This window comes from Pelodiscus sinensis, chromosome 13 (genome assembly GCF_049634645.1).
Source record: "Pelodiscus sinensis isolate JC-2024 chromosome 13, ASM4963464v1, whole genome shotgun sequence".
Classification (NCBI taxonomy): Eukaryota; Metazoa; Chordata; order Testudines; family Trionychidae; genus Pelodiscus; species Pelodiscus sinensis.
In genome coordinates, this window is record NC_134723.1 from 33124988 (window position 1) to 33138860 (window position 13873).

Here is a 13873-nt window from a genome sequence, read left to right on the forward strand (position 1 = left end):
TAAAGAACTTCATTTGTAGAACAAAGAAATGAGCCTGACCCAAGTCAATAGCTAAAATAAGAGAGATGCAATTTGACAAGTGCTAAGATTCAGATGTTCTATATTGTTTAAATAGCCACAATAAAAGTCTGAAATTAATTTTTAGTCAAAGGTTAAAAAGGATTTTTGTCACCATTTGCCTATTACAAGTTGAATCTCTCTAGTCTGGGACTCTCTGGTCCAGCAATATTCATGGTCCAGCATCTGCAGTTGGAGCACTCACGGGGAAAATCCATGGCATCAGGATCATAGATGCTGCCAGACTTGAGAGCTCCAGTGTTTTGGAGCCAAGAGCTGGGAGTCTGGTGACTGGGTGTGAAGCCACCAGAGGGGCTAGCAGCCAGGAGAGAAGCCAGGCCGGTGGCAGGAGGGCTGGCCAGTAGCCATGAGTAGAGCCAAGCCGGGAGTGGAGCCCAGCCAGGGCTGGGAGCAGGGATCTGGCAGTAGGGAGCCTGGCTGGGACCAGAAGTGGAGTCCAGGGGCTGGCAACCCCCCTCCAGGAACAGGACTTCATTGTGCTCCTCTGGTCCAGCAAATTCTCTGGTTTGGGACCAGTCAGGTCTTGAGGGCATGGGACCAGGGAAAGCTAACCTTTACATCAAAATCCTTTCCCATCAGACTTACATCTAGCTTTCTAGTAGCAAATGCATTTTATTGAGGACTATAGCAAGCAGACGACCAAGATAAATTACCACTAAATTCCTCATTTTGGAAGAACATGTACTTAAAGTACATGGTGCAGTGAAGTTGGCTGAAGCTTTGAAGTGCAAATGTTTTATGATGCGTACAGTTTTAATTAATGTCTGACCTGCAGTACTTCAGCAGTATCAATGGTGGTTTTTGCAGAGAGATTAGGATGAGAAGAGATCACTGAATTTGATGTGCATCTATTTACCACACATTTGTAGGTATGCTCAGATGTGATTTACTGTCCAACAGGAGCCTGAAGGACATACCAAACCTGATGCAAAGAAATGCCTAATGGATATAATAAAAACTCAGCAAATTGATTATTATGTATTAATATACCAAAGCCCAACTAAATGGTTCTGTACATAATTAGCTACTAATGACCTTGATAATTTCTGACATCCATTTCCCTACAATCTGCTGAATTCTTTATAGTCCCAAATATAGGGAGACAGAACATCCAAAACAGAATTAAGTACAAAATACAGACCCCGCAAGGAGACCCAAAAGATTTTTTTTTAAAATAGCCTGTGTGTTTTTAGCTGCAAAGAGATTTTATGAGATCATTTTATTTATTATGACAAGGAAGCAAAAAACAGAATAAGAAATCATATCTGCTCCCATGCTGAGCTTGGCAATTACCTTTTCAACATTTTGCTTTTCATAGAGACTAGAAAATTAAAATATCATTGTTCAGGACTAAAGAGCTAAGATGCCCGTAAAACATGATATTGTAGCCTTTCATAAATTCACAGAATCTAGTTAGGATGCAGCATCCGCACCCATACAAAATGTACCACATCACTTAAATCATGTCTGCTTAAAACTCACATTCTGAGAATATTTGTGCCAGTAAAAACTATCATCTGAGAGTTCATGGAATACAATAGGAATGTGAACATGGCAAAAGAGGATCCATTTTAAAAAGTGACTGCACAACAAATGGGAATTGGAACAACAGAGAAGTGTGAGGAGTAATATTCAACCCAAGAATGCCTGGCATCAGTTTACATTTGTAAAGTTAGCTTTGCATAATGCAATGTCATAGGTCACTGGCAGGAGATTTAAGGTTGCCAACCTTCCAGGATTGTCCTAGATTCTCCAAGAATCAAAGATTAATCTTTAATTAAAATTATGTCATGTGATGAAACCTCTAGGAATAAGTCCAACCAAAATTGGCAACCCTACACAGGGATCAAATCCAGACTGCTGTATCTTAATCCTTGAGCCTCTATGGCCTGAATTCGAAGGTCCACTTCTGTTTAACCAAAAGATGTGCAGACTTAAAAACCTCTACATGGTCTTGTTGCTCAAGGGAGACAAAATGCTACAGATTATAAGGGCAGGTCTACACTGGGAAATTATTTCAAAATAATAACTCCCAAAATAACTATTTCAAAATAGTGAATCCACATTACAAGGCACTATCGAAATAGCACAGAATTATATCAAAATGGCATGTCCACACTGATTAGAGCCTGCATCACATTTAAAGCCCCCGGAAGCACTCCACAGAGGGCATTAGGAGAGACATTAGTTCCTCTAGCTGCTTCCTGAGGCTAGCTGAGACTCATGCTTAAAGGGGCTCCTCTTACAACCACATCTCACATGCCACTTCTCCACTGCCTACCCTTTCAAGGGACACCAAACTCGCTGTGTACTCTGGTTGCCCTTGCGGTTTCCACTCTTCCAACATGGAGCAGGAGCTGCTGCAAAGCAGTGCCAGGCTCTTGGGCATTGACGGCACCCACATTCCCATCAGGGCCCCCAACCACCATGCCTCCGAATACACCAACAGGAAGAGGTATTTGTTGATGGTGCTGCAGGCTCTTAAGGAACACACGGTCTCATTCATGGACATTAATGGTGAGTGGTTGGGGAAAGCTCACTACGCCTGTATATTCTGGAACTTGAGACTGTTCCACAGGATGCACACTGGCACTTCTTTCCCCAACCACACCATCAGGGTCGGGGATGTCAACATGCCCATGTGCATCCTGGGGGATACAACCTACCTCTTGCTCCCCTGGCTGATGAAGCCCTACATGAGCAGCCTTTTCCCCACCAACGAGAACTTCAATGCCGGGCTTAGCAGCTGCTGCATGGTGGTCAAGTGTGCCTCTGGCTGCCAAAAAGGGAGGTTCAGGAGTCCCCTCACCCACCTGGACCTCAGCGATTGGAACATTCCTAGGCGGAGGTGGCCTGCTGTGTGCTCCACAACTCATCTGAGAACAAGAGGGAGACTTTCCTGACAGGGTGGGGAGCAGAGGCTGAGCAGTTAGCCATGGATTACAAGCAGCTGGACACCACTGCCATTCGGCGCGCACATCAGGGGGATGTGCTCATCCGGGAGGCCTTGAGGGAGAGTTTCAGCCAAGGCCACCTGTGACACTTTCCCCCAGGCCTCCTCACAAGGGGTCTCTGCATTGCCCCTGCATGTCTTTCCTCTCCCACCCCTCCCTTTCCCTGCCCTCCTTTCCCCTTCCCTTGCAGATTAAATAAAAATACATTTTTGTTTGAACACACAACTCTGATTTATTTGGGGGATACACAAGAGGGGAGGGACTGGGGAAAGAACCTGGAATGGAGGAGGGGGGAGTAGAGGGAAGAGTGGAACTCAGGGCTGGGGCTGATACTGGATCCTGCTTTGAGTACCTTCGGAGGCTTCAGCTGCGCAGAGGGTCTCACTGCCCTGGTTCATGGCCCTGGTGCCCCCAGGGAGAGGGGGAGGAGACAAGGAAGAAAAGCCAAGAGGTAAGTGCAGGCCCTGGGAGTTGGGTGGGCGGGTGCAGGGAGTTGGGGGGGGGGTGGGAGTGGGAAGGTGGCTAGTGGACCGCTCCATACACATGACCATGCATTCCATGATGGATGTTATAGAGAAGCACATTGCCTTGTGCTGGCATGACAGCTGCTCCCACATGGTCTTCCTCAGCTCTCGGTCAGCCTGGCACTCCTCATGGTCAACACCACACTCCTGGTGCTCCTCACCAAAGCTGTGGATTAGGGAACAGAGGCAGTCCAGGTATTCCTGCACCAGGTCCTCACAGGTTTGCCTCTGCCTGAGGATCTTGCAGAGTTGAGAAGATGGTGCAGGACATGGTGGATATGCTACACTTGCAGCTGGGCCAGCTGTGAAGACAAGTGACAAAGGCAGTCATCTCAAGAGACATTGGTGCATGAAGCCCTAATCTCTGAGCCAACACCGAGGTCTCGGTTCAGATGATGGTGATGTGCTTTGAGCAAGGCCATCTGTTGCATACACAGCATGCAGTCTCCTGCAGGGGCACAGGCATCCTAAGGGATCCCTGATACCCCATGTCCCAGGACAAGCAGGCATGAAGGGACACATGTGGGTGGGAGGAGGGGATGGGGTGGCTCCATTTCCTACTGTGTCCCACACATGCCAGGTCTGGCACTGGCGGGTCCTATAGAGAGAGAAGTTCTATTTCTGCCCACTGGAGGGGGAGTTTTGGTGAAGGTGTGTGTGGGCGGCAGATGTTGCTTACTGGAGAGAGTGTTACTGGGATCCCCTCCTCTTCCTACACCTGGCAGGTTCCCACGCAGGTGATCAGTCTTCTCCACATCACTGTGCTTGACAGGGAGCAGGCATGTGCCTGTGCCATGTGTGGCAGTGCTATGTGTTTCCATGACCTCAGCCTCTTTAGTGGTGGCTTATCATGAGAAGGTGTCTCATCACAGAGGCCGGAGTAAGGCAGGCCTCTCCAGGGACCTTGTGAGAAGGATCGACGGATTCCTGAGTGAGAGCAACATGGGGCTGAGTGCTCCATACTGGCATTCCATGTGCACCCATGTGTTGTGCTGTTGTGCAACCTCCCAGGTCTAGGCTAAGTGAGAAACATGCAGGCCCTTGCCACCCACCTTCACATGTGTATAGAGAAAATGATGGAACTCTCCTGAAGTGCCTTCCCCAGGTTAGTCAAAACTCAGAGAGACATCCTGGGAGAGGGATACCGGCTCCAAGCTGATGACGACCTCCTGGCTGGTTGGCGTGGTATCTAGGCTAACCTGCTGGTCCTCCTGCTGACTTGCCCCCCGCCCTACTCCAGGATGGCATCCAGCCGCTTATAGAACGGGAACTTTGGCTCCCTGGCCTTAGTGTATGACAGCTAGAACTCTTTGATCTTCACTCTGACCTGGTCCAGGGTCTGGCTGTGCCCCTTCTGGGTCAGGGGGACAGCCACCTGGCTACACACTTCTGTGTTGTGTTTCTTGGTGCATAGATCCTGGAACTTGGTCTCCTCACCCCAGACCTCAGGAAGACCCAGGATCTCTGCACCAGTCCAGGCTGGTGCCCTCTTTTGCCCCTGGCCAGTGGTTTCAGAGGTGGCTGCAGGTATGCTGGCAGCCATGGAGGGTGCAGAGGGAGCGCTGGGGTCTGCCATGACTCCACAAAAGGGTGCTGTGTGGCACGGGGCTGGCAGGGCTCACGTGGTGCCACAAGCCCTTTCCCTTCTGCCTGAAGCTTTAAAGTCTGCAGGAGAATGGGAGCAGCGGAGTTGTCAAGGGTGTGGCCAGAGTGGACACAAGGGCAGCTCTGAGAGGCCTCTGGAGGCCAATTATTTTGAAATAACACAGCTGAGCCCTCAGCACCACCCAGAGCTCGCCGCATACTCCCTCCTTCCCCCAGCAGCCCTCAGAGTCTACTGGAGTGTGTCACATGGTGCTCCAGCAGTGATTTAAAGAGCCCAGGGCTCCAGATGCTACTGATCCTGAAGTAGCTGCGGCAGCACCCAGAAGCCCCAGGCCCTTTATAATCACCAGGCCTTGGGGCAGCTGCCTTCTTTGTCCCCCTGCCTCCCCCCTTACCCCTCAAAAAAAAAAAAAAAGCTCAAAATACAGCATAACTGGCACATAGGCCTAACCAGAGCAATCTGCACAGTGGTAAGAATTTCACCATAAAGGAAAGCAGCTTCACCAGGCGACATAGTGGAAGCATCATTTTTAATCGTTTCGAGTGCTCTGAAGAAACATCATGTAAACAACTGAACTATTCAAAATGAAAAACTACTGCAGGTGCTGAGCATGCAGAGCAGTCAACTTTCCTAGCTCTTGGTGAGATGACTTCGAAGATGCTAGCACTGTTCACCAGATGCAGAACAAATGTGTTGTGACAGGCATCGAGACCTTAACTCCATTTTAATTAACATAATGATAACTTAGGGCTATTCGCTTATAAGCTAGGGATTGGCTCCAGTCGTCTTACTTCTAATTCACTACAACAAAGTGAAAACCCCCTACAGTACAGTTCTGGGTTGGATATTACTGTGACTGCACCATACTAATAACCAATACTAATAAATGGGCAAGTACATAAAGCAATTGTTTTACTTAAAGGAGGTTCGATATGAAGCACTTCCCAGTGCCCTGACTCAGTATGCCTAATTTCTTCATTGGTAGCATGCAATTCAAGGGATATCCAGGCTATGTAACATTGTCCGCTATCGAAGGATTTTTTTCTTAAGGACCATACAATGCAGTGGGTATTGCAATGTCATATGTGAGTGAGGTATTTTGTTCATTAAGGTGATGTGCTTTGCAGAAAACGTAGATAATCTCCATGACAATACCTTACCAACTGCAGAATGATAAAGCAGAATGCCATGAGACCTCCCCCACAAATGTCCAATATATTCAGTGAAACACAGTTTGTGCTATACTGCTTTGACCTTTGCAGTACTTTATATTTTGAGCAGCTGGCCATTACAGTTCTTTCCCAGAGGCTAGCGAGGCTGTAAACAGGAGAAGAGGAATAGCAGCCAATATCATTACAGAATATTGAAAAGGTCAAAGAAAGTGCACTATGCTACTCTAATTTACAGAAGGTATAAAAAAGCTCCTTGTTTGAAAAAAAAAAATTATAACAGAAACATTGTTAGGTATTAATGCACATGCACAATGTACTGGGAACTGAGATAAAACCTCATACTCATTGCAGCATTCCAAGTTGGAAGCCCGTACATGAGAACTAACCAACAGAAAGCTACCACAGTGTTTCACCCAGCTCTCAGTTACACTAGTGTGAATTGCACATAACTCCACTGGAATCAACGCAGTGATACCATCATATATTCAATGCAAATACGATCAGAATCAACCCTATACAGTCACAACATACATCATGTTCCATAAACATATGGATTCCATTCATGTGGCGATACCAAATACATGAGCTTGCTAAGTCCAGACTAAGGATGTTAAATGTCGGTTAATTTACTAGTCAAGTAATCGATGAAATTTCCATCGACTACTGGACTAGTCAATAGGCACTTCAACATTCCTCCTTTGAAATGTACAAGAGCCCCCGCCGGGGGCTCTTGTACATTTCAAAGGAGGAATACGGAACTCCCCATGCAGCTCGGGCCCAGCCGGAGCTGATCCCAGGCTCCGCATGGCATTTCAGCAGAATCCAGGATCAGCTGGGGACTCCCCAGCTGACCGCAGATTCCACGCGGCATTTCCCCAGGACCCGGGGGCAGCAAGGGGGGGGGGGAAATTGACTAGTCAACTGACTATCTGATAAGCATTTGCTTATCAGATAGTCGACTAGTCCTTAACATCCTTAGTCAGACAGGTAGTATGTTACTTGTCCTTCCTATGTAGTTATATTCCAAGACAATCTGAAACACCAGGGTTCAAAGGGCCCAGGGTTCTGGCTGCTGCTGCTGCCACAGTAGTAACAGGGACAGCCTGGATTCCTGAACCCTTTTTCATCACTGGGCTCCAGGGTAACTGCCTCCTTTACCATCCTCCCTCCTCCCACCTTGATTGGTGGCCCAGGGACAAACAATTGTGCCATTAATGGGAGGAACAGTGTCTTCTATTAGAATAGTAGCATCAAGGTCAAAACAGGTGGCAACCTCAGTGCAAATCCACTCAATACATTTGGAGTCACAGATCTGCTAAGTGAACCAACAAGACTACTCAATTAACCTCATTAGCACTGGAACTACAACACCAACACTTCCAGTCCACAAACCTATGTACACTAGGATTTTCAGAAGTCTCCTGCCCCTACTGCCCCCTAAATTTTTGCCAGCATGCCAAAATCCCCTTTGTCTTATTCAGTCTCAGACCCGTTCCCAGGCTGCTCCCAATTTTCTTGTTGTTGCATATTTATGCCCACTAATCCAATCTACTGACATCCATCAAATCCTATTCTGGGAAGACTCCCTTTGAAACAGCAGCATTTTCTTGACATTAGACTGTCTATCTAGTTGGGTGTGGTGACGAATCACAATCATTCAAAAAAAAAAACTGATTGGGGGTATGGTTGAGTGAAGTCACAAGAATACATACTCTCAGTGAAACAAGGTTTCTGCACTATCTGGAAATGTAGATAGCTAGTGAGATAAGAAAGGGCTAAAAAAACAATGGAAATGGTTCAGAAGAGAAATGGGACTTGGATATAGAGAAGCAATGAAAAAGTAGTAAAAACTGAACATTCCATCTTCTTCAAATTACCCTATCCAAAAAAAGGTAATTGATGATAACAAAAAATGATAGTGTGTATGCACTAAAATGACAGCATCATACCTACCAGACAGAATAAAATGGACAATTACAACACAAATTGTGTGAAACTAGACTCTGATGCAATAGTGCTGAAGCTTTTGTACTCATGCCCAGTGGATTTCATGGATTTTACATAGAAAAAATTCTTTCCCCCATGATTTTGATTTGTATTTCAGAAGGCTTCCCTCAGTGGTTTGATATTAATCTAATCCAATAATTATTTGAAGTTCAAGTGCATCTTCTAGCGCCTTCCCTTTTTTTAAAAGGGTGTTTAAATATTATTCAGCATGTCTTATTTTTATTTCAATGTGGAGGTCAAATAGGGTGCTAAAAGGAGATATTCTTTTTGGGCCTCCAGTGGATCCCAGTTTTAATATGCCTCAACTTTCTTTTTGGGCAATGAATTGTGGATATTTGAATTCTGATCCTGCTTCATGGTCAGACAGCTCTCTTCAGTCCTTTTTCCCCCCTGTGAAGAGTGAACGTTTTAGAACGATTCATCTCCTTCAAAATTGTGTAAAAAATCCCTTTCATTTCAATTTGAGCCTTTTGGGTTGGTTCTGAATAGCTCCACTGCTTACTTTATGAAGAACTGCAAAGCGCTTTCTTGAGAATGTGTGGTTAAGTCTTGAGAGGCAATGCAATCTTTGCTTTTTTAATATTGCTCACTGATTCCTAAGAAAGGGGAAAATGAAATCAGTGACACTAGGGAAAAGAAGCTAGAGGCAGTACTGCACTCAAACCATAGCACATTACTACCAGGAAAGAGATGGACTGTACTTATTACTGTCCAGACCCCTCAGCTAGTGCAAAACAGCATGGCTCCATTAACTTTAATGGCATTTCTTTAACTTACACCAGCTGCCTGTGCTTCATGGTGTAAATGACAAAAGTTCCGATTCTTATCAGATTAGACTTCTTCTTGAATCAAGTCAGAGAGGTCAGAGTGAAAGTGTCTCCAGGATTTTGTGCTCCAAAAACATTCATTGTGAATCACCCAACACCTGCGTCTTGTCATTCAAAATACCATCATGAGGATGGCTACAGATGAGTGTCTCTCAATACTCCAGACATCCTAGGCACTTCTGAAACATTTGCTAACCCAAAAGCCATGTATTCACCATGAGTGAGGAAGCAAGACCTGGAGTTGAGCCCTCCAGAACTTCCAGGTGACAAGAAATCATGTCATGCCACATTTCCTTCCCTTTCACACAATTTGTGGCCCAGGCTCTTTCTTCTTACTCCATCTAAAGTGATACCAGTGCACAATATCTACAGAAGCCCTTGCTCACTGCCAACTTCCTTAATGTAGAGCTTCAGGGGTAGGTGAGGCCTAATATTGACGCTGTGACTGGAGAGATTTAATCCCAAAAGCACTAGAGGGATTGGTGGCCCAAATGTGTCACACTCTGAAAGTTGCTTTGAAGGTAGTATGAATCAGAGCCATTTTGGAAACACGCTTCCAGACAAAAATAGTTTGCATTGTCAGAAACATTTTCTCATTGAGCAGGAAAGGGAAGTGCTTAGCTAACAAAGTGCCATTTCATGGGGAAGACAGAGAAGGTCAAAATGTGTAAGCCTTGAGAGCTGTCTGCCATAAAGAAAATAAGGAAATGTCATATATTTTGGTCATGTACATTGGAGAATTAGGATACGCTTGTGATAAATCAAGAAAGAAATTTTAAAGCTACATAAGTTAAAAGAGATTCAGAACCTACTAAAGCAAAGGGAATGAGAAAAAGAAAGGCTTTGCAATAAAATACTGAACTGTAAAAACACTATACAGGATTTATTTTCTCCCTTTCTACACCCCAAATTGTTTGTAACAACTAATTTTAAAAGGAAAGTATGGAAAACCCAAGAGCTATGTAAAGAAGGGTGAAAGGAAAGGGAAAAGAAGTGTGGTTAGCCCATATTAGAGGCTATGGATCCTGGGCAAGAAAATTAGGAATGCTATGGGGATGAGGAAGGGTATAATGAAGGTACAGTCTTGGCAAGTGACTGAGATGGATAGTTTTGACTTTTGTGGGAGGAAGGGAGTGTGGGATATGCTTGGGCTGGAGAATGCTACAGGGATGCACTGGGTCTGCTATCTACCACCAGAAAGATGTTAGAGGGAAGCAGACCATTGTGCTTCCCACAGAAGACATTTTGCTAACCCTAGGGACTGGTGCATCACATGTTTTTATGGTGATACATACTTGGGCCAGGTATGCTGGGTACTCTTGTGTGTATTTAGGTAACATTGGGGAATAACCATTTGTGCATTTCACTACCATAAGTAGTTGCTAACCTCGGGTTGCATGCATTTCATTTTATTCCTCTTCTGGAAGCAGGATAATTATTTAACAATGAATATGGAAATTATTATTTTAGCCTAAGAATGTCACACATGAGGAGGAGAAATGTAGGAAATGTCACGTAGGCTGTGAATCCAAAACCCAAGCAGAATTCCAGCTTTGTCACAGGATAGACAAAGCACAATGACTGAGTTTTTATTCTAAACCAACACCTGGCCACCCAAGCCTCTTTCTAATTTAAGCAAGGGTACATCTACACAGTAGTGTTATTTTAGAATAACCGATGTTATTCCAAAATAACATTGTCTGCATCTACACTACACAGTTATTTTGACATAGTGTCAAAATAATGTTGAGCTGGAAGACTTCTTTCTCTGACTCCTGTAACTCTCATTTTACAAGCAGTAAGGGAAGTCAGAGGAAGGTGCTTTTTCTTGGACTTCCTGCTGTGTAGACAGTACCAAAAGCTGAAAAACTATTTGGACTTAAGCTACGCAATTGATATAGATCAAGTTGCGTAGCTTATTTTGGCTTTACTCCTGCTGTGTAAATATTCCCCAAGTGTCTTCTAAGCTCAGTATCAATGTAACATATGAGTTTAAACAACATATTGAAAATAGAGTACAATAAAAACCTTTTAGTTCAAGAGAAGTTCTCATCCCATGAACATGTCTGAATGGCTAGTGGTGTGGCCAAACTTACTCCCACAGTAGTCAAGGATAGTTTGCTATGGACTTCAACAGGTGCTGGAGCAGGTCTTTTGGTAACATAGGGCATGTCTATACTAGGAAATTATTTCAAAGTAACTTATTTTGAAATAATAACTCCTGAAAAAATAATTTCAAAATAGTGTGTCCACTCTATGGGAAAGTCTTGAAATTAGTCTGAGGTAGGCTCCTTCAATGAGGACACACTACCTCGCTTTAGAGCCTCAGGCAGCACTGGGTAGTAATTAGTCTGAATTACTCTGGGGAGTAGTTATTTTGAAATAGCGGCACCAGAGCATCCACTCTAACACTATTTTGAAATTGGCATTATTCCTCATGGAAAGCAGGAGTTATATTGAAATAACCAGCCTGTTATTTTAAAATAGCGGGCATGGCAGTGTGAACACTCTGCTTGTTATTTTGAAATAAGGGGAATTATTTTGAAATAACTCCCTAGTATAGACCAGGGCCTACAGACAATTTCAAGATTGATCTTCACTCTTTGCACTCCCACTGAAGTTGTTTCGATAGAATGCATGAGTTGTAGGTTAACACTGAATGTAGCCCTAGACTCTAGTATGCGTCACTTCTGCAAAATATTTCTAGTTCAGACATCAATACTGATAAATTAGACTAAAATACCCATCTTTATTATTTAAAAGAGACTATATTATCATCAGAAGTTTTGTCACTTAATTTTCAGCACCAGCTATGTATTTTCTAGGGTACAATTTATACAGAATATAGATATCTATAATGTATAACAGAATATAGATATCTATAATGTATGACATACAGAAAAGAAAGTTAATGTCTAATCAAATACAACATTTTCTAACAAATATTTGAGATCACTACTCATTGTGACTTATAGTGATCCATAAAACTTTCAAAATATAAAAATCAGCTACTAAAGAGAGATAAGTTGTATATGAGGAAAATACTCTTTTTGGGTCATTTAAAATAATTAAAACACCATTTTAAACGCCCCAATTATGTGTTCCTATTAAAATGCTAGACTTTCAAGAATTATAGTATAATCTTAGTGGAATGAATTTCATTGTAGATTTCCATTTATCATTCTCAGTTGTGTGTGTTTCTAGAATTACAGATATAAGGCCAGTTGCAAAACATATAGCATGACTGAAGTTTGCTGTTTTTTTCCAGTTACATGAGGTCTAACACCATCCTTAGGACTGGGTTGACTTTTAGAGAAGAAACAATGTTTAGGCTGGGACTTGAGAGATCCAGGTTCAATTCTTCGCTCTACTAGAGACTTCCTGTGTGATCTTGAGCAAGTCATTTTGTCTATATGTCAAGTTACTAATTGAACAACAGAGGTAACAGCACTTCTCTACCTCACTGGAGTGCTGAAAGATAAATACTATGGTAACGGGGCTCATGTGTTTGGATTGTTGAAAGCTAGAGGTATGCGGCAAACATGAAGGGTTTCTTGGGACCAGGAGAAGGAAGAAAAAAGAAAAACAAATCTCATCTGACTGAGTTCCTTTCCTTTGAATATCCTTTATAGATTCAGGTCCGCCCCCCCACCCCCACCTCATGGAGAGATCACAGAAATAGTGCAATCCAGGGCCTATGAACCACCTAGGGTCACACACCCAAAACTAAACGGTAATTGTAGCTAATGTTCCATAGTGAATCCTTACCCTCTCTGTCCAATCTACCTCATATCTGAGGAATTCTGGAGATTAGCCATTATCACTATACCCATGAAAATGAACCATTTCAAAGATGCCTCCCTTGTAACTCACAGGATAGTGCTGGAGTTCTCAATCTTCATTGCACTGTGACCCCCTTCTGACAACAAAAATTATTACAGGACCCCAGGAAGGGGGAAGGAAGCCTGAGCTCACCCAAGCTCTGGCACCCCAGGGATGGGGAACCAAAGCCCTCCCTCCTGAGGTGGGGGACCTAAAGCTGAAGACTGAGGGCTTCAGTCCCAGACAGGGGACCTGGAATCTTAGCCCTGCCACTCATGATTGAAGCTCTTTGGCTCGACAGCCTTAGTGACCCCATTAATATGGCAACCCACCTTAAGGTCCCAATCCACAGTGAAAGAACCTCTGGGATAGAGAGGTCTATTATATAGTCTTTAAGCTGTGTCTATGCCAGCCTATTCTCCCCTCAACATTTCTCACAGTTGCAGTCACTGGTGTGCCTATGGAGGTGCTCAAATAGAAAGGCCATCCCCTGTTCAGAGCAGATCTATACGCCGTGAGAGATAACAGAGGCATTTTGGGGAAGGAAGGCTAATGTAAACAAGGTCTCTAAGACCTGTTCTTTATATAGCAGAATTGTGGCACAACCATGCAGTGTTTGTTTTTCATCCTTCCATGAACACGTAAAGGCAGCAGGAATGTTTTGTTTTCCATTATTCTTTCAATGAGCACATGACAATTAGTTCCCACCTTTAATAAAAGAAAGAAGAAAAATCTGGGGAACTACTGATCGATCAGCCTCACTTCAGTTCCCGGAGAAATCGTAGAACAGATCCTCAAGGAATCCATTCTGAAGCACTCAGAGGAGAGGAAGTTGATCAGGAACCATCAATATGGATTCATTCAGGGAAAATCATATCTGAAC